At 38.1% G+C, this 27,480-nt stretch overlaps 1 protein-coding gene and 1 non-coding gene across 2 annotated transcripts in view; both read right to left on the bottom strand.

Moving 5' to 3' along the window:
• LOC126787543 (40S ribosomal protein S15a-1) overlaps window positions 1-27,480 on the bottom strand; it is a 151,792-nt gene that overhangs the window by 32,905 nt on the left and 91,407 nt on the right. The window lies entirely within an intron of this gene.
• On the bottom strand, window positions 18,481-18,587 carry LOC126805354 (small nucleolar RNA R71). Its single transcript, XR_007674025.1, has one exon. It is a non-coding gene; the product is annotated as a small nucleolar RNA R71 (small nucleolar RNA).

Genomic DNA, 27,480 nt, shown 5'->3' with positions numbered 1-27,480 from the left:
GTTTTCCACAATAATATTCATGAGTCGGTCAGCACATTGCTCCCATGAATAACAGGCACAAACTAGAGCTCTAGATTAATATATCCCAAATCCGGTCAAGGTATGGTTCCGACACTGCCTATTGCCACTTTGGCGTAACAATCAAAATAACACATATTCGCCACTTTGGCAACAACGGTTTTGACAACTCACCCACTCCACTCCACAACACCACAACAATAACAATAATAATACCATAATGTACATTTTATTCTCTTCCGGTCAAAACAACACCATAATCACAATAATGCCGGAAGGTACATTTTCTTCCCTTCCGACCAAACAATATATATATACACTTCAACAATATATTTAATACATCCACAATCCTCCAATTCACCGAGAGGTATATTTTCTTCCCTATCGGTCTCATCCTCCACAGTTTATAAACCAACAAAATTATACACAATATCTCAAGGTGAAAAACAAAATAATAACATATATACAATAAAAATATATGCATGTTCTCATTACTACTTAGAAGTGCATATATATATATATCACCGTATATATATATAAATATATACAAATCCCACATCAAAATAAATAATGACATTATAAAGAAATATGTCTAGTTACCACCAAGGGTAACTAGCATATACGTGAGGTTTACTCACCTCATCGCTTGCTCCAACTTCTAATTCACCAAGTACGAAGACTTGTTTCCACTACAAACACCTAAGTGACAAAACTTCGTTTAGTAAAAGAAAGTCCAAAATATCCAAAATAAATTATAACAACTCAAGAGGCTTTGACAAGCCAAACTCTCTCACTTATACTCACCCAAAACAATAACCAAAACAATGGCTTAACCACTTAAAACTCCCTTAACCACAATCTCACTCTCAACCTTCACCTCACCAAAATCCAACATTTCGGCAACCCTCACCAAACTAACCAAACTTAGCAACTCCCTACCTATAAACCTGGAATAAAACTAACTAACAATCTATGTTCACCACCACCCCCACCTCGGTGGCCTCTACTGTCGGCCACCCTCCTTCCCCATACCACTCTTGCACTCAAAATCTAAACTTCCACGACCCAAACTCAACCTAGCTAACCAAAAACAGTAATTAACTTCAACTTCCCTCAAAACCCAACCTTCTTGACCCCAAGCCTCTAAACTTCCAATAACAAAAAGTTACCAAAGTCAAGTAAACTTCCCACTCGCTTAGCCAAAAAGAATACAATCACACGTATCAATCTCACAATTTGACTCCAACTCCTTCAAAATCAGAAACAAAGTTTACTGATTAACTACTAACACAACTCACCCCTTAAACCTCAAACCACATAACCTCACTACTCCTCACCAACTAACAAGTTAAGGTGGTGATCTCGTTACCCAAAATAACTCGTCAAAAAGGCTGAAGGCAGCTAAATTTCCACTCTTCAAGCAGTAGCTGCAAGTTTGATTTGCAACCCAAGATCGACCACCCAACTCATCTAGACACTGTCCAAGAACTACAAGGGTCAAAACAAGGTGACCCCGAGCCCTAGACTCGCCTGCAACCAGAGATGTGACGGTAGCTAAACTACAACAACTTTCGTGGGAGCTACAACGGCTGTTCGGCGTCGGAGAGTGAGGCGCTACTGTCCCTAGCTTGAAGCGGCAGGTAGTACAGTTCCAAGGAATCCGAAGAATACTGAAACGGTGGCCGGAGGGAATAGATCGGTGGTGGAAGGATTTTTCTAGAGAGAGAGAAGAAAATGACAGTGGGAAGAAGAAGAAAAAGAAACTTAAGAAGAAAAGATGTGTTCGGTGGAGAAGAAGAAGAGAAAGAAATATCTAAATGTGTGGATTTCCCATTCTATCCCTCCTCTAGTTCTCCAAAATTGGAATCTCATCTTCCAATTACGATAACCCCTTCTCCCGAATTTCGAAAAAAATGTGAGTCACATATCAACAAACGCGTTTTGACGAGCTCAACAACTTTCATGAAGGAAATTTTCTGAAATGAGTGACGGATTAAAAGTTAACTCTTGAATCGAAAGAATTTAATCGAATAACGACCTATTGGAAATTTTCTGAAATGAGTGACGGATTAAAAGCTCAACCAATTTCTACTTTGAATGAAGGATATTTAAAAGGCGTAGAATTTTGGATACAACCAAAATATCATTTCATTAATCTCCAGAAAATTACAAGAAATGGAAATTGAAATTCGGGCTATTACATGTTAAAAAAAATGTGGCAGACGAGACTCATGAGCACATCTTAGATTTATTGGGGATGGCGGTGGTGGAGTCTCATGAGCGATATTTGGGGCTCCCGACATATGTTGGAAGGAAAAAACCTGAGACCTTTCAATACATTAAGGAGCGTTTGGAGACAAAGGTAGCTGCTTGGCACGGTAAGCTATTAAGTGGTCCACGAAAGACTTGTTGATCATAGTAGTAGCTCAAGCTCTCCCTACATATGCTATGAGTGTTTTCAAACTAACTAAGAACTTTTGTGATGATTTAGAGCAGATTTGTTCTCGGTTTTGGTAAGGGAGTATTTTGGATAAGCATAAAATTCATTGGAAGAGGTGGAATATTCTTTGTAATCCCAAAGAGATTGGTGGTCTAGGATTTTGGAGTCTATCTAATTTCAATATTGCTATGTTGTCTAAGCAGGGTTAGAGGATCATTTCAAATCCTGGTTCTCTTATTGCCCGTATTTAGAAGGCTAGGTATTTCCATACGTGCTCATTTTGGGAGGCTCAGGTTCATGCTTCTCCTTCCTACTCTTGGAGAAGTATCTCTGGTACAAAGGAGTATCTCTGGAGAACATGTAAATGTTTTCTCGAATAAAATTAGATTTCGGGTTTGGAGTTGGCCCGGCCATCTAACAGTGCATGCTACTGATTCACATATTGTTTCCAAGGTGAGTGAGTTGATTTCGGCAACAGGGTGTTGGAATACTCAGTTGATGCATTCTCTGTTTAATCCGGCTGATGTGGCTTGATTTGTGCCATTCCGCTATGCTCTCGTAATGTGAGTGATCGTTTGTGTTGGAAGTTGGAAAAAATAGTGCTTTCCCGGTGAAGTCTGCCTACCGGTATGCTTTCCTTCATTCTTTTAGTTTTTCCCCGATTGTTCAAACTGTTGAAATGACTTATTGGAAAAAGTTGTGGAAGACACGTATTGCTAATAAAGCTAAAATTCATGCTTGGAGAATTAGTTTGGATATTTTGCCCTCTCCTGGTAGTTTGAATTCTAAGCATGTGGAGACAGATACAATGGTTTGTGTGTTGTATGAGAATGCCATTGAATCTACAGTTTATCTGTGCCGTGACTGTGCTTTTACTAGGTCAGTGATTTCTATGAATCCTATTCTTCGGGATGTGTGTTTAGATGGGGTTCATCTCATATTTCTACTTTGGAATAGTTAAATCGTTATGCTAAGGGGTTAATGGTTCCATTGTTTGAAGAGCTTTTGCTCATTCTATGGAGTGTGTGGAAAGAGAGAAATGAACGGACCTGGAATCAGAAAGCTATGATTGGGGCTGATGTGACTGCGCAATCTTTGGCTTATTCACACACTTTTCAGGTCCATAACACTAAAGCTCCGCGAGTGCATGTTCCTAGGGGGTTGGTGACTTAGAAGGCTCCTCATGTGGGCTATTGTGAGATTAATGTTGATGGAGCATTCCATTAAAGTGCTAGAAGTGGTGGGTGTGGATTTGTGATAGTGTTTTCACAGGTTCCATGATAGCGGGTGGTACAAGTCCAGTTAGTGGTCTAATATCTGTAGAGCACGCAAAGCTTCTTGCTTGTAGTAAGGCTATGACTTTTGCAATTGAGCATGATTTTGTTCCGGCAATTTTGGAGACTGATGCTCAAGAGGTTCAATGTCAACTTCAGGTTCATGATGTGCCCAATACTACTCATTTGGGTCGACTGTATGATGATGTTAATGAGATTTTGCATAACTAGGCTAGCTAGTTGGTGCAATATATTGGTAGGAGAGGTAATAGGGTAGCACACTTGGTTGCTATTAAGGCCCGCTCTATAGATCAAGATTTGTTTTATTTTTCAATTCCTCCTTTTTTTACATGATGCCATTATGGCAGAATTTTGTACCTTTTTAGTTTCTTTTTTAATAAATGGTTGACCTTTAAATTAAAAAAAATCTATGCTTTAAAGCAGAAAGGAGGGAGAGCAAACTGAATTCCAAAGCAGAATGTGAAGTCAAGTTTATAGTGTATATATATAGATATATTTATATATATAATTGGATCGAGTAAGGACTGTGCAAGCAAATTTGTAGAGAAAATGAATGAGAGAGAAAAAGAATGATCCACAAAGCCCAATAGGCTGGCCCATTGTCAAGCCCATCATATCTCACCTAGACCCATCGTAAGGTCTAGCCGAGAGACTCTACCGATTAACACGAGATGACTTTGCTAGCTGCGGAAACAGCTTATTAAATGCATTTTTTTCTTTGACAACGCTAAAATTTTGAAATTTTCACTGGTTAGCCGCGCCACAACTTGTTTGTAACAAACAGTGATGGACATTAATTATTCCATTAATTGCGACGAACATTCATTAAGCCGCGCTATTCAATCGTGGTCATTTATTAGCCCATCCACTTGTCCAGTCATTTGAACCTTGCTAAATTCAGGGGCAAGCATAGTCCCCTTAGTTCTTTGAGCTTCGACATATATGCTGAGTGGTTAAAGTACTAAAAGTTTATGTTCGAGAAGTGTTGGGAATGAACTCGTTAAAGACCTTGCTAGCATCAATCATGTAATGATTATTCAACCCTACTTATTTTCCATAACACGACTATTGTAGCCTTCAAAAACGCTTTAAGCCCCAAATTCCTGGTTGGCCCTATTTACCTATCAGCTATGTAAGCCTTACCAAATTTGTATTCAAATAATTAGGATCATTGACTAGTCGTGGTCATTTTAGTATGGTGTCGCAACTCATATGGTCGTGGCGGAGACCTCAACTTTTATTACGCAGATTCATATAATAATTGTATTGCTTACAATAGTATAGACCAATTGGCCGCGATAGTAGCCTTACTTGTTATTGGTGATAACATTGAAAGATTTCCATTAGTTTAGAAACAAACAAAAAAACTGCAAATAGAATACGAACCAAATAAAAGAAATTAGAAAACACAATACACAAATTATCACGGCCAAGCACAAGTTTAAGGAGGTGGCCAACAATGTATAACCCAAAGTTTTAAATGTTTTATATTTTTCCACGTGAGTTTTAATTTTTTCTAGGACGATCCTTACTAACCTAAGGGGATGATTAGGACTTGATTTATTTTTGGCTTTAATGAGAGTCGAACACTTTATGTCCATGTGTATTCCTCTACGCAAGTAGGGTCATTAGTTTCATTCTAGCCAAGATCGGCTTCTCCAAGCCAGCTTTGTCTTCAACAATCAAGTCGACATGCACGACATCGTCATACAAACACTCCATTGTATGATTCTCATTTTTCTCAACAATTAACATTTTCAGGTGCAAAATTATGTGCAAACAAATACTTACTGAACAGTACAAGAAGCAAAACACTCATGATGATCGACAATAAGAATTACTCTTTTAAGTACCCAATACCCATATATCTACCCCTAGATCCCAAATAACAAAATTACAATCACCTTCTAAAGACCATTTAGAACACATTTGTTTAGGTAGTATTGAAATACTTAAAAGGTAAAGATCAAGTTTGTAATCAAGACTACCCTCCACTCAAGACTAGAACTTACTAGCGGCCAAAAAGACACTATCCAACAAAAAGGTAATTTCATTCTTCCGCATCTAACGAGCCCAAACTGAGAACAGCTAGACAAACCCAAAATAGAAGTGGTCCTAAAAGGTCAACACTGATCAAGACCCAGAACCTAAACCCAGATCCACTGTATCCCACACAACCCATTCTGTTGTCGTCGCCTCCAAGCATTTTTCAGCACCAAACACTGTCATCATCTTCAATTATTCTTGGAAGAACAAGAATCCTAACCTACAACTCCAACAAAAATCTAACTAAGGAAAGAAACCAACCACTAGATCTAGCTGGATAAACCAACACAGTCATGGCCACGTCCTTTCGATATTGAACTAGACCAGAAACTTCAATGTTATCACCAAAATTACCTTCAACAATCTTAAAGAGAAGGAAAAGAAAATAAATCACAACAGTCCAAAGTGATATTTCGCCAAGAGAGGGGGTTTTGGTGGCCATCGCCATAGATTTGGATATAGTGATGACATACCGCACTACAACACAAATATTTTTAATGATAGTAAAAAAAACATTTGAAAGGCTTTTCATAACATGTTTCAACCGTCACAAGCAACATTGTCTATACCGGAGTCATCGTATCCATGTCAAAAAAAGGCGGAAAGATTACTTGACTCATGTGGAGCATAATTACCAATAGTATCACTTTTCCAATATGTCTCACAGGAAGATTAATTTGACGCCACTTAGATTCACTCTTACCACTAGGTAGTGGTTAGTATTTGATGAAGCAATGAACACGCCACTTACCTAGGGCAGAAAGACACATAGAGTGCCAAAAATCTCTGGTCCGGCCGCATTTGCCAAATGCAGGTTAGGCTAGAGGTAGTTGCACGCGCTGGGAGGAAATCAGATAGACATTGACACAACCGAGAGAGCGCTTACTTTCGAGTTTCGCAAAAATTAAATCTATGAAAATAGAAATAATTATGTAACAAATTTAATCTTACCTTTCAGGAAGAAAAACAAATTTAATAATTGTATTACTTCTTCTATATGCCACACCTGGGTATTAAACTATGTTGTACCAAAAATAATTTTTTGTTACAGAAGAATGCAATACGCATCAAATAGGGAGAAACATCATCTTTATTCATTGATAAAGATGCCATATATATAGGCATTACATTGAGTTCTCGTTGAATAAGGGATAAAGAGATTATCTAAACTAACCTATACTAATTAGAACAAGATACACCGGCAGATTATGGAGAGTAATTCTCCTACAACACTCCCCCTTGTATCGCAATCCTAATGTGTCATAGTGCATAACCGTTGCTTCGGTAAAAACCTTGTCAAACATAACACAAACCTCTTGGGTAAAATAATAAGCTTGATCGAAGGGAAAAAGAGCACAACGCACCAACTACAGTTGAAGATAACATGTGGTATAGACTCCCCCTGAAGTTTGCAAAACAACTCCACCTGATCGGTAACTCAATCTCGGAGTTTAGATAGATAGCATATACGAATGCTCTTCATATTCTTCAAAAGTAGCAATGGGTCAATGATTTGACTATCAAATCTCGCCAAACATTCTTAAACCAAATATGTACAATTATCCGTACATGGATCAAAAGAAAGAGAATTGGCATAACAACTCAAAACAAGAGTTTGCAATGAAACCATATTCACATGTTGTATGACCTTTATGCACTTAAATAGTCATAACTTCTTTGATATAATAGGTATAGATGAACCATAAAACGTTCTGGAAAGTAGACACCCACCCGTGGCTTTCTAGTGATTTCTGGTTCACAACCTAGTTCGTTCTGAGCGGATGACAAAGCTCCGTTGACGTTGACTCAACTGCAATTTCCACACAGATCCGTCTTATTTTACTAAAACAGCTATAATTCACTCAATATAATAGATATTGTTAAATGGTTGATCTCCACGGAAAGTAGACACATAGAGATTTCCAGTGGTACCAAATCCACCATTTTTCTACAAGTGAGCTGCCCTAAATGTCCCGTGGAAGTTGACCTACGAATCTGGGCAGATTCTGACATCGCAAGGGGGGCTGGAGGATGCCTAGGGGGCGGAGACAAGAGCTTGGCCAATTTTTGATGCCGTTAGGGGTAAAACCGGGAGGCGGACGGAACATCTTGGCGATACTACCAAGGTGATAGGAGCACTTTGTGCGACGTTCTTAACATGTTTTTACCTCAATTTGTACTTTTCTTAACCCTTATTGTTGTACTATTGAGTCATTGAGTCGTAGTAAGAGTCTTGGGCGGTATTAGATGCATTTTTGTGCTTACATAAGTTTAAAACGCATAATTGATCTAGAGTCCTAGTTTGAGCAGGAATCCTTGTAGGACTAGGAAACCTAGTTGGATTAGGAGTCTTCATCTTTTTACATTTTGGTCGCATTTGCGATATTTTGTGAGTCCTTCTTGCACTAGAAATCCTTGTTAGGTTTCGAAACTAATTATCTCTTACTTATGATTTTATTTTCTTATTTTCAGATTGGATTTAAGATATAATACTAGAGGAAAACAAGGAGAAGCCATGCACATTGAGTCCTATCATCAACAAGTCATGCAACAATTAAATAGAAGAGATAATTAAAGAAAAAGTGATGGAGCCAAGTCATGCAACAATTAAATAGAATATGATCATTAAAGGAATAAAACATGATTTAGGGAATAAAATATGGCATGATTTAGGGAATAAAACATGACATAATTTAGGGAGATAAAGCATGGCATTATTATAGGAAGAAAGATGCAAGTTCAAACCCTCCCTCTATCCTCTATATATATATATATATATATATATATGATTTCACCTCTCAAATAATATCACTTCTCCTTTGCATTCAAGAGCCAAAACTCTACTAAAATACTACCTCAAACATCGTTCACCAAAAAAGCAAACCGTTCTCCCCAATATACCAATTCCATCTCCACCGAAATCACCATTGAAGACACACCTCCAAGGTTCCTACAACGTGTGATTCTCGAAACTCATCTCCATGTGTTTGTTCGTTTTTGATTTTCTACAATACTTTGTCTATGAAGATTGTAGTATGATGTTTGTGTGGGATTACTGTTTTGTATTAAGAATCAAAATTTTTAGATTATTTTATTGGATTTTTTTATCTTTGCCGAATTGATGGTTTACTATATTTAATGAGTTTGTATTTCTATTATTGTGTTCTAACCATCTTTCTCATACTGTTAGATAATTTTCAGATATATGCATATGAATTTAGTGCTTGGATGCAGTCCCTATGATTGTGTTTGAGTGCTAGATTCATTAACCATATTGACACAAATCGAATCATGCCCTAAGTTCGGTTTGTGCTGATTAAAAGTGGTAAAAATTCTGGAAATTTTCATGTGAAACCATGGTGGGTGATGTCATACATGAAATAGGTCTCCAACAAAGATTTGGTGCTTAAATGTAATCTTGTTTGATTTCTACTCTAAGTGTTATTGAATTTGATTGCATGCAAATTTAGATTAGGTCTTAAGTCAATCTAAATGTTAATTGAAATCTTGCATGATTAGATGATCCCCTAAGACTTTAATTGTATTAGTGTCTAAAAAGTATTTAATTGGTCAAATTAGAATGCATGATAGGTTCGAACTTGTAATTATGTGGTGTAGTGGTGAATTTAGTTTAAGTTTGTTAAAGAGAAGTCAATCATGTAAATAGTAATTTAGGTTTTATTTTAATAGTTAATAATCAATATCAAACCCCCCATTATTTGTTAACACTAAAAGTTTCGAGTTCTCTTTAATTCCTCGGACTGAACGATCTCTGCTTATTCTATACTAACGATGACACTTTACAAGGTTAATTATACACGTTTTAATTAACGACCTATCATTTTAGCGCCGTTGCTGGGGAATTGAAAAAATCTCAATTATTTGAAGTGTTAATTTTGTACTATATTGCATATTTGTAAAAATAAATTCCTGTGAACAGTACGGTGAACAGTAACATTCGTAAAAACAATTATAAGTACTTTTAACATCTTAAAAAAAATTAAATCTCTGTAAAGTTTTTTCTACTTTTTTTTGCAAAGTGTAAAAATGTAAAAATAATTGTAAATTGTAAATAAATAAATAAAAAACTTTATCTTTGTAAAAATAAATTTTGTGTACGGTAAACAGTAAATCGAAAAAAAATTTATAAATAAATGTATGTGAACAGTAATCTGTAACAGTAAAGTACACACATTAAATATAAAACGTGAACAGTAACTTGAAAAAAATGTAATTTTTTTGTTTGTTTTATTCTATATTTTTGTGATAAATGTTTTAATTTTGTTGTAGTATGTATATATGATACTTGTTACACTTAGAGATAAATTTTGAAGGAAGCTAAATGTTTATTTATGCTTAGTTTATTGTAAGTTATAAACTGAACGGAATATGTAAAGTCCATTTTGTTAATATTAGCCTTAACCTTCCATTTGTACCTTGCTAAGGTCACTTGGGGTTGATGACAGCTTTTATTAACACTTTGGGTCAGTCTAACACACATAGCTATTTTCCTTACCCTGGTTCAAGGTTTACAAAATTGGATATCAGAGGCCCATAGACTGACATATATCTCGGTGATGGAGTCGATTGGGAAATCATCCTTTCGAGGATGTGGCCCTTGTGGTGTCCAACAAATGAGTCATGCCTTGTGACTATCTCTGATTCTAGCTTTCCAGCCTTCTGAAACAACTGAATAAGTTTGTGTTTAAATGACGTACTTAGGCCGCACGTCCACCTCGTTTTATAACTTAGAAAATAACTTTGTATAAATAGATGTATATAGTTTCAAAAGAAAATGATATTCTAACTTTTAAGATATATCAGATAAATCAAGACCTTTGATCGGATAACTTTTAAGCGTTGCATGGGAGGCAACTCATACCAACTACAGTTGAAGATAACATGTGGTATAGACTCCCCCTGAAGTCTGCAAAACAACTCCCCTTGATCGGTAACTCAATCTCGGAGTTTAGATAGATAGCGTATACGAATGCTCTTCACATTCTTCAAAAGTAGCAATGGGTTAATGATTTGACTATCAAATCTCGCCAAACATTCTTAAATCAAATATGTACACTTATTCGTACATGGATCAAAAGAAAGAGAATTGCATAACAACTCAAAACAAGAGTTTGCAATGAAAACATATTCACGCGTTGTATGACCTTTATGCACTTAAGTAGTCATAACTTCTTTGATACAATAGGTATAGATGAACTGTAAAACGTTCTGGGAAGTAGACACCCGTGGCTTTCTAGTGATTTCTGGTTCACAAACTAGTTCGTTTTGAGAGGATGACAAAGCTCCGTCCACATTGACTCAGCTGCAGTTTCCGGACAGATCAGTCTTATTTTACTAAAAGAGCTACAACTCACTCAATATAATAGATATTGTTAAATGGTTGATGTCACGGAAAGTAGACACAGAGAGCTTTCCAATGGTACCAAATCCACCATTTTTCTACAAGTGAGCTGCCCTATATGTCTCGTGGAAGTTGACCTACGAATCTGGGCAGATTCTGACATCGCAAGGGGGGTTGCAGGATGCTTAGGGGGCGGAGACAAGAGCTTGGCCAATTTTTGATGCCATTAGGGGTAAAACCGGGAGGCGGACGGAATATCTTGGTGATACTGCGAAGGTGATAGGAGCACTTTGTGCGACGGGCGGAATATCTTGGTGATACTGCCAAGGCCGTAGCTCGCGAATATGTTATAGTTTGCTACTTCTGTAATCTTGTACGAGCGTTAGTTCAATTCGAACTTTGTGAAAACATCACCATATTTTGACGTGTAACAGTACAAATCATCACCAAAACAAGGTGGAAACATGTCATAACAAGACATCAATCAAGGCTTCATCATGCCAATTAGGCATAAATGATCGAATCGATTACTCGAGATCAATATTAACCCTGTAAGCATCGTTAGTAGTATAAAGCAAGAGGATATCGTAATCGTTTTCAACTTTGAATGATTAACATATGTAACATCAACTACTTGTCTTAAGCACACATGCAATATAAGAACACACCGAAAATTAATCAAGAACAGAAACTCATGGCATAAAACCTAAAATTATTGAATTAAAATCAAAAACCTTAATTCATCATGTCATTCAAAAGTTACAAATATCTCATAGATAAGAAAAAAAATAACTTTAACAAAACCTAAACATAAATCATCCAAGAATAAGAACATAAAAACCCGAAAACTAAACATGAAGATCATAGAGTTACACTTTATAATTCTCCTCCCAAGGTTCCTTATAAAAGAAGCACGAAATCTTCAAGAGTATGGTATCCTAGGCTCCCAAGCTTTGGACGGTGGTGAATTCGGATTCTAAGGTTCTTGGTGAATGAAAGTGTTTGGGCAAAGCTTTGGCTATACTTGTGTGCAAGGTTGATGATGTTTTTTCTGTGGAAATAAGGTGTTATATATAGAGGAAGAAACCCAAGGAAGGCTGGCCACAAAGTCCACAAAGTTGAAACCAAATTGGTTGAGGTTTCTTAGATTTTCTCAATTCGGCAGATCTGACATTTGTGCCTTGTTGTGGCCATAACTTTCTCTATAAAATTGATATTGAGGTGATTCCAATGACATTTGAAAATAGACTTCCGTAGCTTTCTATCCATATATGTCTGAGTCATTCTGAGCTGTCCAGGGGAGCCGTCAAAGTTAGATGACCTGAACTGCCAGAATTCTGATTTCTATAAGGATTGGACAATAATTGCATATCTTCTTCCTCCTTTAATGCTGATTTCTTTTGCACAAATTTCTTCCTTTGAATTAGGGAGGCAGCAAGAATCTTAATTGTTGCAGTCTTGTTTGAATTTTCTTATATGTTCTCATTAATTTGGTGCATGCCTTCTTTGACTTTCTTACCTCTTCTCATTTATTTGTTGCATGTTTTCTTTGATTTTCTTAACTCTTCTCATTTATTTGCTGCATGCCTTCTTTAACATTCTTTGGTGCAGGAATTTATGGTGATTCTGATATAGATTTGCGCTCTATATGTAGGATAAATAAGGTCCCAAGTTTCCCTCATACCCCTTGGATTAAAAGCAAATTAATGGCTGAGATAATTCTGCCGAGCCAACTGGACCTCAGAGTAATGATTTGGTCATATATCCTTGTAAGTATAAGATATTGATTTGCTTCTAAATCCTACATAAACTAGACTCACACAACTTTATATTCATATATGGTACATCTTCTAATTCAATCTGAGCTGTCCAGGGGAGCCCGTCCAAGTTGGACTACGAATTTTGACAACATTTTGATTCTTGTATGGATTGGGCTTTTAAGTGCATATCTTCTTCTCCTTTATAATTCTGATTTATATGCACGAAAATATCTTTATATACACCTTGAAAATCCATCTCCAACTTGGTTTTAGAATCTAACTCCCAATAGGAAACCATCAATGCCGCACGACCTCTCCTTATTCCTTGCGCAACTAGGATTGCTTTCCTTCTCCACATGGATTTGTATTTCCTAATAAGAATAGGTACGTTAGAAACAAAGAAATACAAACGGATGAATCCTACTCGAACACAGAATCACATCTCAACAAGGATTCTTAACACTTAGCACGATTTCATCATCGATTTCATCATCAATTTAGTCATAATCGATATAAGCTCTACCTAGACACTTATTCATACAAAAGAAACTAAAACATACTAAATAAGAGGTAACATAGAGTAAGAATACGACATAATCACATTATGAACGTCACACTTTGTGCTCCTATCAATAAATATACAACAAGCATTGTCGGTTCAACATAAAGCCGAGAGAAAATGCTCATGGCTCGGAGTCCTTCGTCGTTTTGCAATGCTAGTAGTTACAAAGTGTTGATCAAAATTAATAGATGATGACCTAATCCGCCAAAGATTATGGAGAACCGAAACAGATGTATAATAACAACATCAAAGATCATATAAGTGTGCATTAAGCCACACAAAGATCGTGTAAACTAGACTTATGTCACAATTAAAACCGTGGACTTATGTAGGTAGTGCCATATAGTATGTAATGCATTACATTCCATTAACATATTGCTTTTGGTAATGAAACCATAAATGCATCGAGACATTCTCGTATTGTTTGTTTACTTGAATTACATTAGAATTTTATAGCCAACAATTGGATTGAAATCCTGACAATGAACCAATTTAAAGTGTAATGACTAAGTAACTATAGTCACACTTGTGCGGTGTAAACATTGACAAGAACTTGGGAAAATACATGGATTTATAGTCATACAGACTATTAACTGAAACATTTATGCTTCATTATTTTCTTTTAATAACCGCAATGTATAATTGATTTAAAAATCTATAATAGTGAGAAGATATTTTCATGGTCTTCCATATAATGAGTGTCTTGTTTCAAGAACTTCTCATATCTAGCTCTTGTATATTTTGGCCATTATGTTCATGTCTTTCAATGAAACGATGTTGTATCAAAAGAAATTAATCCGGACTAGGTGCATAAACACATCCAACATGGCCAAATTTTAGGTGCATGTTGCGGTCAACAAGAGAGAAGATTCATTATGTATCAATATACGACACAACTTCCAAGTACTGAATTGGAGGTCAAGTCCAAAATTATGGTAACTCAATTCAATAAACCGTGACAAATTCCGTCACAATGGTATAAGTGACAATTTTCGTCACAAACCAATGGTATAAGCGATAATTTCCGTTGCAAACCGATGATTATCCCTTTTTTTAAAACATTGTAGCTACACACAACGACTACGAATGGTAACAGCGACACTTCTAGCCACTCCGAAAACTCGGTATGAGGGGAATCATATCCCTGTAAACCACCCAAGGAGCGAAAGAATATGGTTGAAAAGGAAAAGGAGGTTGAAAGTCTTCGATGAAAAACAAAATTAAGAGGAATTTAAATTTGCATGAAAACAGCAACGTTAATTAAAACATACTTAGTTGTCTACCAAATAAACAGTGTAATAGTTGCTCTTACTTAATTTCACAGTCATACTTGAATCCACAAATGCATTGTGAAGTGACTCTCACCATTTGATTTTGATCGTCGTGCGAGTAATTTCAACACGGAAAATAAAAATATGGTTAGATATATTCACCATATAGATATATATATATATATATTTATATAAATTTATTGACTTACCATTAAAATTTTGTAAAACAGTAAATTATTAAATGGTATATATGATTACAACAAGGTAAGTTTCAAAATTACTATTGACTCTTTTTTTTACCATAATGGATAAAACCCTTTTTACCATGGGTCGGGTCAGGGAGGACCAACCAGTCAGCCCTGCGATTCGGGTTGAGCTCCCGATGCTGCAATAGGATGTCGTTTCTGAGAAGAGGAAGGGCGACGACGGTCTTGCCAAGGGGTCCGGCAAGCTTAGGCGCGGGGCCGCACAGCGGCAGCGCCGCCATTAGATGCCCAGATCAGATTCGATCAGGAAGGGCTGGGACGGCACGGTCTGGCTGCTTGCGTAGTTAGGCCGTCGATATGGGCTTTTGTGCGGTGGTGCGAGACAAGGCTGCAAGGGTGCCCAGAGGGAATTTCTGGCGCGCAATCTACTGGTCGGAGAAGACAAGGGTGCACAGAGGGAATTTATGGGTGCCCGTGAATGAAAACGAAAATTTGGTTTTTTGGTTTTTTTCTTTTTTCGTCTTCTTTTGCAAATATTTGTCTACAAGAGAATTTCACATGATTTTTCTTCTTCTTCCATCGATTTTTTTTGCATTGTTAAGAGTACAAAGTGTAACGTTCTTAATGTATATATGTCATATTCTTATGCTTTGTTACTTCTTATTTAGTTGTTTTAGGTTCATATTTGTCATTTGTATGTTCTAAGTAGAGCTATGCCAAATTTAGATGATTTGATGATGAAATTGTGCTAAGTGTTAGAAATCCTTATTGAGCTAGGATTCCTTACTCGACTAGGACTCTACTTTCCTATTTTCATTCTTTCCTATTCCTTAATCGTCGATTTCTTTTCAGGAAAGACAAATCCTATTTGGACAAGGAGTAGTGATGTCGTGATGCAATCCTAGTGAGACAAGGAAATCATGTCCGAGTTGAAGAAGGAGAAGAAGAGGCCGGCCTAGCTATTCCTAGTTGGACAAGGAGAAATGCCGTGCAGCCCATATATGTTTCCCTATTGGATTTGGTTTTCTACATCAAGTTAGATTTGGAGTACATGAATCAAAGTCCATATCAAAGAAGATTTCTGCTTCCCAATCGAATTCCATCTCCTAATTGGGACGACATGAAGGGTTTATTTTCTCATATATATAGAGGCACGGCCTCATCATTCAATCATCATCAACCTTGCACACAAGCACAAGCCATAGCTCTGCCGAATCAGTCCCTCATCCACCAAGAAATCCTAAAACCGAAATTCATCCTCTTTCCATCCTTTGGATTCGAAGCAAGTAGCCTAGGATCTTCGTTTGCTTAGAATAAACCCCGTAGGATTATTTCAAAATGTAACTCTATGATCTTCATGTTTTATCTCGGTTTTCTATGTTCTTGTTCTTGGATGATTACTGTTTTTGTTTTGTTAAAGTTTAATTAGATCTTGTCTATGAGATAGTTGTGACTTTCGAATTGTGTAATGATATGAAGATTTCGATTTCTATTCAATGATTTTTGGTTTTATGCCGTGAGTTCTTGTTCTTGTTCTTGATTAAATTTCGATGTGTTCTTATATTGCATATGTGATTAAGACAAGTAGTTGATGTTTCATATGTTAATCATTCAAACATTGTAACGATTATGATACAAGTAGTGGATTAATTGTTCTTTGTTATCTCACCAATTTTGATCCTAAGTTTGGCATTGGATAGGTGCTTAAACATGTTGATTTCTCTATGTGATACGTAATTGCATGATGAATTGGTATGTTAGATTTCGTAGCAAGACAAGTAGTTGAGCTCGAATGTATCCATGTATTAGGAACCAAGTATGAATTTGATGCATGATCGAACTTAGTTTGAACCTTGATACCTACGGCATGAACATGATTGAGAATAAATTTCGATGGTTTGTTCTTACATGATTTGTTTGGTGATTGCTTATGTGTTGGTTGGTTGATCACATGTATCTATTAGTTTAGGTTTTATTTTCTGTTTTTATCTTTCAATCCGATCCTATATATCAAACTCTTTATTATCTTTATGAATTCATGTTAAGTGTTTGTGATTCTAAACCCTGGCTGGATCCCCGGTTTGTGAACAATACCCTTTTACTCTATACTACTAATGATGCTTACAAGGTTAAATATTGATGTCGAGTAATCGAGCCGACCAAATGGCGTCGTTGCCGGGGATCCATAGAGATGGATCCCAAATCTTTTAATTTCGAATTCACTGTTCATATTGTACATTTGTATATTCTTATTTATTTTCTTGTAACATTTAGTAATATATCTTAGGTTGTTGTTTTGGTGCTTGAATGAATGATTGTTGTAGGTTGTTAATCGAACGGAATAGGTAAAGTCCCTTTTGTTAATATTAGCCTTAACCCTTTATGCTAGCTCTCATGTTTGCATGAGGTCGATGGCGGCTTTTATTAACACTTGGAGATTTGTCTAACACCCAAGGTTAAGTCCAGCTGAGCAAGGGGCATGCTCTCTTATTACCCTGGTGCATGGGAGCAAAATTGGAACTCAGAGAACTACTGACTGACATACATCTCGGTGATGGAGTCAATAGGGAGTTCGCTCTCCGTAGTTTAACAAATGAGTCCTACCATGTTCACTATCTCTAATTGAGCTACACGGCCTTCTGAAACAAAGGCTTGATCTTGTGTCTAGGCATCCATACTTAGGCCGCACGTCCACCTTGGTTTACAACTTAGAATCAATCGATCGTTCAATCATTGAAACGGCAAAAAGAACTTGTGAATTGTATGAAATTTTGTAAACGTAAAGAACTAACTCTTTGTAAACTTGACAATATAGTTGTCGTGCCTCTTCCATAAGTGTGCGTGTATATGACTAAGGAAGGGCATGATTTTATGTCTTTATTGTGTATTCTTCAATGCTAACTCTCTAACTTTCGTGTTACAGGAACTATGCATGTCCGAGATATCTAAGAAAACACAAGAGCTCAAAGATCGAATTCAAGCACTTAGAGATTTAAACAGCTCTTTCACGAGTGGACCCTGAGATTTTAAAGCATCTCCAAGAAATTCAATCTTAAACTCTTCACCTAGATCAAAGGAAAAGGAGGATCTTTCCTTCCCCTTCATCTTCAATTCAGAGTTAGACACAATTGCGGACCGTGATATAGTTCCTGTTGGTGCTCCAATGACACTCAAGAATGCGTTCATCTCCACCACCCTTGAATCATTTTCATGCATTGCTTTCACTCCACCTGATGAAGCCAACTTCTCCATTCCAGTTCAATTGCTTGGGCAGCTGCCTAAGTACTCTGGTTCCTCAATGGAAGACCCTAATGTGCACCTTAGGGAGTTCTTGGATATTTGCAAGCTCCAATCGATTCATCATTTGTCTCAAGAAGGCTTGAGGTTGCTTTTATTTCCATTTACCCTTAAGGACGATGATAACCGTTGGTTGTACTATCTGCCTGCTGGAATCATCACCACATGGGACGAAATGACAAAGAGGTTCTTGAAGCAATTCTTCCCTGCTCAACTCACGAAAAGACTTAGGAGGGAGATTCAGAACTTCACTCAAAAGGATGGTGATTCACTCTATAAGGTATGGGAGGAATTTCTGGAACTACAAAGGAAGTGCCCTCACCATGGTATTTCGTTGGATGACTTGGTGCAATTCTTCTATGAATGACTCGACACCACCAATAAGAGCATGGTAGATTGGGCATGTGGCTGCACATTCATGAACAAGACCGGTCAAGAAGCTTACACGTTGATTGAATACTTGGCCGACAACAATCGCCAATTTAGTTCCAAGGAAAAAGAGAGAAAGCAAGAGCCATGGGGTGTATGATATTTTGCAAGAAATCAAATGGCTACTTTAGAAAGGAAGCTTGACGTTCTAGTCAAGGCATTCAATGGTTCGAGCATCAACACTCAAGCGTGTGGCATTTGTTCTTTCATAGATCACACAATGGAGAATTGTCCAAATGATGCAATGACTGAAGAAGAGTTGAACTTCATGGGGCAACAAAGGCCTAGGTATGACCCTTACTCGAACACATACAATCCTGGACTTAGAGATCTTCCCAACTTTCGTTGGAACAACAATGCTCAACCGTCCAATGCTCAAGGTCAAGGACCTCGTCCTTTAGGTTTATTTGTGAGGTCTCAGGTACCTCAAGGTTATGTTCCCTTTAACTCTAATGTTCATGGTTCGAATAATGCATATGCAGCTAACTATGATGAACTTTTGAAGTCCCTTGCTCAAGGGCAACAAAATTTAAACACTGCTACTCAAGCTTTAGTTACAGGTCAACAAGCTCATTCTAATGACATAACCGAACTTAAGAAGCAGATGAGACAAGTGATCGACTTCATGGGCAAGATTCATGAAGGAGGAAAGTTGCCGAGCCAAACTGAGCCAAATCCGAACGTAAAGGCCATGATTACAAGAAGTGGGAGAATCGTGGATGCTCCATTGCAGAAAAACAAGAAGGCCGTGCCTTCTAAAGGACAAGAGGCCGAGAGTTTCAATGTCAATGACTTAGAGAAGGACCATGCCTCCTCTAAGGCTAATGATGCCGTGCCTCTATCCCAAGGAGATCATGTCGTGCATGACAAAGGTAAGGATCCTAACTCTAGTGGTTTGGTTTCAACTAATGATCTTCCTCGTGTTCCATTCCCCAATAGATTCGCAAAGCAAAAGAAGGATGACTATGATCAAGCCATGCTCGATATCTTCAAGAAGGTGGAAGCGGACCTGCCTCTTATTGAATGCATATAACATAATCCTAGGTATGCTAAGTTTTTGAAAGAATTGTGCACCAATAAGAGGATGACTCGAGAGAAGGAGGTTGTCACAATGAGTGAGACGGTTTCTGCTGTACTCCAAAGGAAACTACCACCAAAGCTTAAGGATCTAGGGAGTTTTTCTATCCCTTGTACAATTGGAAACATGACATTTGAAAAGATAATGCTAGATTTAGGTGCATCAATCAATGTAATGCCTTACTATATTTATGAAGACCTAGGTCTAGGTGATTTGAAACGTGATAATGTTGTGATTCGATTGGCTGATTGTTCCAACAAAGTCCCTTTGGGCTATGTTGAAAATGTTCTTGTGCAGGTTTCGAGCTTAATTTTCCATGCAGACTTCTATGTCATTGACATGGAACCAACTAAGGCAGATGACAAGGAGGTCCCTATCTTGTTGGGCCGTCCCTTCATGAGGACTGCAAGAACGAAAAAATTGATGTGTTTAGTGGATCACTCATCTTTGAGTTCGATGGTGAAGTAATTAGCTTCAATATTTTTGAAGCCATGAGGTATCTCCTTTCGGAATTAAGTGATTGTTTTTCAGTTGACATTCTTGATTTCCTTGTAGATAACTATCTAGATACCTTGGCACATGACGAGTTGGCACTCATTATTACTCAAGGGGCCGGATTTACAAGTGATGGTTCTAATGTTTTTGAGTTAGAAGCTAATGATGCCGTGCCATCTTTTGTTCTAGAGATCGTGACCTCTCGTGAGGTTGCACGTGAGGTAAGCTATGTCTCTCCTAGTCCAATTCTCTTAACTACTAACAAGAATCTTCCTTCTGTGGTGCAAGCTCCAAAGCTTGATCTTAAAGTTCTTCCGGACCACTTGAAGTATGCGTTTTTGGGAGATGAGGATACATTGCCAGTAATCATTTCATCTGCACCCAACGAGGAACAAGAGGAGAGATTGATTGAAGTGCTGAAGAGACACAAGACGGCAATAGGATGGACCCTAGTCGACATCAAAGGAATCAGCCCTACCATGTGTGTGCACCGAATTTTGCTTGAAGAAGACATTAGAAAACTTATCGTCGGTGGGTCTTCCCGCATGCGGTGTGATGATGATAACTTGCCGTCGGTGATGATGGTGCAGGTCTGGTGAAAGAGGTTGCCTATGAAATGCTAAACCTGAATCGAAGAATACATTAGAAAATCACGAAATCCATTAGAAAATCGAAGAGACAATCAGAGGGAAGCTTTGGAGATACGAACACATTGAAGGGCAGCTTTGGATCGGAGGTCAGAGTAACCCATACGAATTCCTCTGGGTTAGAGAGAGATTGAAGAAGTGAAGGCGATCTCTTAGAGATAGATTGAAGCGATCTCTGGGTTAGAGAGAGATTGAAGAAGTGAAGGTGATTTTTAGTGGGAGAGTGAGAGAGCGTGCGGGGTGTTTTGTTTGTGGCCAAGTGTTGGAGTCGAATAGGGAGAGAGGGGGGGAGAGAGAGAGAGAGCGGGGTAGGAATTAGGTTTGTGAAAATTTCGTTTGAGAGCCAAAAACTTTTGTTTGTCCCATCTTCATTCTTTTAATTACTCAGAAGGCATATAGTGAGACGACCCGTCCCAAAAACTAACGTAATTACGCACTAAAAATAAAATTAAAACCAGCAAACCGAAATCTAATCTAAAATAATTGTGGCTGTACCCAAACCTTGATTGGGCTGCCTACGTACCCTTTACAAGGGATCAAGCCATTCGTAGTTCATTTATAGTCATTAATGATTTGACCACGGTCATAAACAATCACGACGACTAATAATCGTCTAATCCGAGAATTGACTAAATCAAAGTGAAAACACTCTTTCAACGAATACCACTTGATAATGTAATATCGGCGGATACTCAATTATTTATTTATTTATTTCAATGTTTGTCGCATAGGAAGTAAACAAAATTACTATGGAGATCCATTTCCATTTCTACTATTTCACCAAAGAAATGGAAATAAGCAACAAGGTGCAAGAACCAAATCAAGTTCTTTAATCTCATCAAGGTCTCAACAATTAATACATGTATTTTTCTCTGTTAACATTTACTGAATTTACTTCAGTTTGCTCCCATAAATCTACTATGGGCACCCAACATATATCCAATTCTTCTTATTCCTCAGTTTCATACCAATACGGCAATACACAATTCAGGATAACAAAACGGTAAACAAAAAAACTGTAATCACTTTCCATGATCATGGTTTCTGACAGGAATGCTACTTACTCCAAAGTATCAATTTCTGTTCATAACCTTGGCCTTAAACAACAATATAATTAACTGAGTAACCAAAACTTCCACCTCTCAGTATATATATGGCCATGACCAAACTTTACGTATTCTACGACTTAGGAGATTCCAATTCACATATCACAGTTTAACAACAACTTAAATTAACTCATAATATAAACAATTGTCATCAATTGCCATGATCAAATGGATCGAACTAATCAAGCTTCAATTACAAATTACCAAACCAAAGTCACTGTACAGAACCTCCAGAACACAACACAAATTGAAATACATCAATTTGACTTGGCAAACGATACCACCAGAAAGCTTCCAATATATATGATCCAATTTCAGCCATCGTTATACCAACCATAACAATTTGACAGAAACAATAACTATAAAATTTCCCCCCTTTATGAAATTTTGTGAAATGCTAAAAAATTTCGAGCGCTATAAAATTTTCAACTATATAGATGACATATATTTCGTTATCTATCATTTGAATAGGTTGAAAAAACGTCAGATGACACAGATGTTTTATGTTATCTGAATGGTGTCGTCTGAAGGCTTTTGGCCTAGGGATATATGCCTTCAAATACTAGGGTTTCCAATACCATTGTTTGGTTTTCAAAAACCCATTGTTACAACTAGGCTAAAGACAATGTAATATATAGCTATAGATGTACTATTGTATAACAACAAATGTTCTATATTGATTTAGACAATGTTTCAAATATAAGAAAAACCATTGTCGATAATTAGCCTAGCGACAATAGACATATCAAAAACCATTAGCCTGAACCTCACTACCTAGACAATGGTATTTATGTACAACTTAAAGCACTGTCAAAAATCGTTCATACAATAGGCAGTATCAAACCATTGTCGTTATTGATACATTAGACAATGGTTAATCTGATATCATTGTCTGAAAGTGTCAGACAATGGTTATTTTAGTAAGCATTGTCTATCCAGTATTGTCTAATCGAGTTTTTGGCCTAGTGGAAGTAATTAAAATTAACTTAAAAAATTACCTAAACAATCATTCATAAATTTACACAAAGACAACAAATTGTTGTCGGATTTGTAAATAACAGTATCATATTTAATGGGTTCGTCTGTGGTACATCGCAGTATACCATACAGCAGGGGCTGAACGGGTGGCAGATGCTGTTAATTTTTGCACACAGTGGTGGTAGTGGGCTTGTGCGATCGGATGTGCCGGGATACCATACAACGGCGTAGGATAGATTTTTCCATATTTAATAGGGTACCATTGAATATTTCATTGGCCGGAGTTAATCAAGTATATAATCGGAGGTTCTTCCCTCCACCCTGTGGAGGTTCACCTTGTAGTACTTAACGGTGCTTGTGTATCACGCGCTAATAGACCAAGATGAAGCCAAAAGGCAAAAAAAATAAAAAACAGGTTTGTAGCAATTTTTTTTTCAACCGAGCACGAGGAGCAACTTGTCAGGAATTCCAAAATTACATAATTTCCATTTTGCTCCTCTCGCTTTTCTCTCTGTGATTTTCTTTCGAACCCCAAAGCTCTCATCCATGGCCGATCAGCTCACGGCTCACCGATAACCAGATCTCTGAGTTCATGGAGGCTTTCAGCCTCTTCGACAAGAACGTCGATGGTTGTATCACTACCAAGGAGCTTGGCACTATTATGCGGTACTTTGGGCAGAACCCAACCAAAGCAGAGCTTCAATACATGATTAATGAGCTTGATGCCGATGGGAATGGTACTATTGATTTACCAGAGTTCCTTAACTTGATGGCTTCAAAGATGAAGGACACTGATTCTGAGGAGGAACAAATCGCCGAGTTCGTCGGAAATTGGGTTCCAATTGCCAAAAATCCAAATTAGACGAATGTTGGTCAAAACTGTTGTTTAAAGGTTCTAGGATGAAGAAGAAGTCCATAAAATCTCCCCTAAGCTGATTGGAGGTGACCGGTCTAGTCGTGGTGGCCAAAATCGTCGATGTGGCCGGGAATGCTCTTTGCCTTCTTCCTCTGATTTCTCTCTCAAACCTTCATGCAGATGCAATCTACAGTCGGAATCAATTAGACGACGAAGAGATGAATCTAATGTGGATGGTCCGTTGGACTGGTGTATCAAAATTGTATGGCTGTAACTAATTATTAGGATTTAATAGTGGAGATTAAAGGTGATAGAAAAAGAAAAAAAGAAAGAGAACGGGGGACCATTCAGTTACTTTTTGAAACAACAATCTATTGCACAAACGGTGCACAAGACGACGTTAGTGAAACAAGAATTGACCATATTTGTGTGGCTGCGGTACTGCCACGTCTGTAATATTAGCCAAAAGTGGACCTTCACCAAGTGAAGGGAAGAATTTTCGGTATATAATGGAGATAGAACCGCACCATATCAATTCATCTGATCTTATCCATTTTCTAAAAGCTTGACGTTGTTTTGAATGACACACTCGACAATAAAGTAGATAGAATATAGTTCACAATATGAAAGGAATAATATATCAAAGAAAAGTTAGCCACTAGTGTATATAATGCTTATTAAACGTAAAAGCTGATGACAACGTTGGCGTGCAATGGACCCGGCTATAATTGAATAACATAATGATTAGTTCTTTCATACGTAAAACTAACATTGGAATCTTAAAAAAAATTCACATTTCACACCGGCCAACATGTTATGCACTTAAACCATATACATATATATATGTATAGAGATATCAAGCTAGGATTTAAAGTTTGAGAGAAATATATTGATAATACGGATTGAAGATGGGAAACACAATTGGAGGAAAAAGCAAGAAAGCAAAGATTATGAAGATAAGTGGAGAAATGCTCCAGGTAAAGACTCCAATACGAGCTGGGGATATAGTGAATGAGAATCCAGGTCATGTGCTCTTGAATTCTGAAGCAGTTAAACATTTTGGAATTAGAGCTAAGGCATTGGATGCACAACATGAGTTGAAGCCAAGAAGTACATATTTTCTGGTAGAATTGCCCAACTCCCGAACCAGGCTGCAGCTGCTCCTCTGTGGCTTTCCACCTAACTTCTATGGCTGCTTTGATGCTTCTAGACTCAGCTAGGCCGCTAACTCGATGAAAAACGGTCACCGGAACTTGAAGCTCCACGGCAACGAAAACAAAATAAGATGATGGAGTTTAGAAGCTTGGGTGTGACGGATCGACAATGAAATGGAACAAATCAGACTAATGGAAGGACTGAGGTTATCAAACAGTGGGTAGGAAACTCGCCGGAGTTTGATAGCTGTGCCGGTGTGCCTTGGTGTAATACCCGAGATTTTTAATCTCATTTTTAACCGACACATTAGGACTAATTAATCGATATCTGTCGAATAACATAGTTTAATACGTTGATATTAAACTACACGTCGCCATCAGCGTTTCCGACGCTTAAATTTATTTATATTGACTTTACAAATTATTTTCCTTTGTTCTAAAATATTTTATCTAAATTCATTTTACATGACTTAAAGCTAGTGGTTGATTTAACTTCGTCATTTTTCAACCGTTGGATCAATTCGTAACAATTCTAGATTTTAGAAAAGCCCAACTCATCCTTTTTGACCAAAAACCCGGGCCCAAGGACCAAGCCCACTCACAAAAATCAGCCAACTCTCTCTCTCTCTCTCTCTCTCTCTCTCTCTCTTCTTGGCCTCACACCGCTGTCGTCCGGCAAGAGAGCTCACATGCATCTGTTTGGGCCTAAAATAATACTCCGGTATTATCTAGACTATTTAGGCTCGTGGACCGGTTATTTGGGGAAAATATATCACAAAGTAAGATTACCTGCCGTATTGAAATAGATTTAGGAGACTATCGCTGTATAGAATCTGAGTTGATTAAGGAAGGTGAATCTAAATCAACTAGGAGGTTCTCAAGACTTGATTCGCAAGAAAGAACAAGTTGTGTTCTCTATATAAGGGGGTCGAATGTGCAGAATAACACATGCAACGTCAAACAAACTATCGCGCAACCGCATAGTAAAATCTCCCCACGGAGTAAAAGTCTGATTCGCTTCGGCAACCAAGTCTCCCATCGGAGCGGAGCTACCCAGATGCACGCCTCGCGCTGCATGTAGCAATAAGTCCGATCAACTTCGGCAATTAGAGTCAAGTCCATCGAGTCGGTACCTAGCTTCTAGCAAACACAAAAGTCTGCACTAGTCAGCAAATCCCATTCGCGAGAGAGTCCTGCTATTAACGACACAATATAAGCTCTGCTTTTTCCCTAACCGGTCTAAAGTAAGATCGGCCATCTACTTGAGGTGGAGTGAAAGGTACGTAGTAACTCCGGTTGTGTATAGGTCATTCGAACTTTAGCGGTTTATCAGCAACTACGGAGCAATCGTTTGAGAAGAAGACAGTACGTGGAGCGCAATCATTGTCAAACAAAGCAACAGTTGTACCTAACTCAAAGGTACTTGCACGCCAGCAACAACAGAGAACAAAGGGTCGAACCATCTAGGGTTTGATACCTGGGCTTGCTGATTGTACTTTGAGGAGGATCCGTTTTCCCAGCTCGAACATTTGGCACGCCCAGTGGGACCGTGTCAAGATAGCAAGCCGGAATCCTTACTCGCGAGGACATTCCCCTTGCTCGAAACCAGAGCATTCGCATTGTGTTCCTCATAACACATCGACTTGCAGAGGTTTAACAGCGGTTGAGGCATTACTGAAGTTTGGAGTGATGGCGACACCGGAAGACATGCAACTAGCTTTCAAAGAGTTGACGACGGTCGTCAAGTCGTTGGAGGAGTCCTTCGGAAATCAAATGACTGCAGTTGAGAGAACGTTGGATAATGTATCGCAACTACAGTCGACACAGGATCAGCGTCTGGCTGAGACCAACGACAGGTTGAAGAAGTTGGTTCTGGGTGCTAACGAGCACGCGAACAATGCTCCCTTAGAGTTCGCGGGCCAGGATGAGCGATTCAAGCAAATCGAAGAGGCATTGGGAATCCAACGGACTGTCACCGGGCTTTACGAGAGCCAGAACCATGACAAGCCTAATGCCACCAAAAAGGCTAGGTCTAGCAAGAAAGATACAGCCGGTATTAACAACGGCGCTGAAGAAGACGAGGCCAGAGGTGATGAGGCTGACAAATCAGATGTTGAGCTTGTCAAACTTGCAAGGAGGAAGAAAGTGAAGGCTAAGAAGGGAAAGTTCACGCTTGGAAGTTCCAGACGGTCGAACACACCCGAGGTTGAAGCTTTACAAAAAGCATTGGCACTTCTTCAACCAAGCGGAAGACAAGAGCGTCAACATCAGTTCTGTCGCGAGCGGCGAGAAGGACATCGAGAATAGTCTGAGCAGGAAGTAGAAGTAGGTCAGAGCCTTACCAAGGAACAGGTTCAGAAGATGATCCAGGAAAGTGTGAGGACCATTCATGGTCATGCTGCTGCGAACATATCATATACAAGTCCATTCCCGGAATGGGTGTCAGCGTGTCCTTGGCCCTCGGGTTATCGACCAATAAA

The sequence above is a fragment of the Argentina anserina genome, chromosome 1 (genome assembly GCF_933775445.1).
Source record: "Argentina anserina chromosome 1, drPotAnse1.1, whole genome shotgun sequence".
Classification (NCBI taxonomy): Eukaryota; Viridiplantae; Streptophyta; class Magnoliopsida; order Rosales; family Rosaceae; genus Argentina; species Argentina anserina.
Note: the sequence above shows the minus strand (reverse complement) of the source record. Positions and strands in the feature narration are given on the sequence as shown.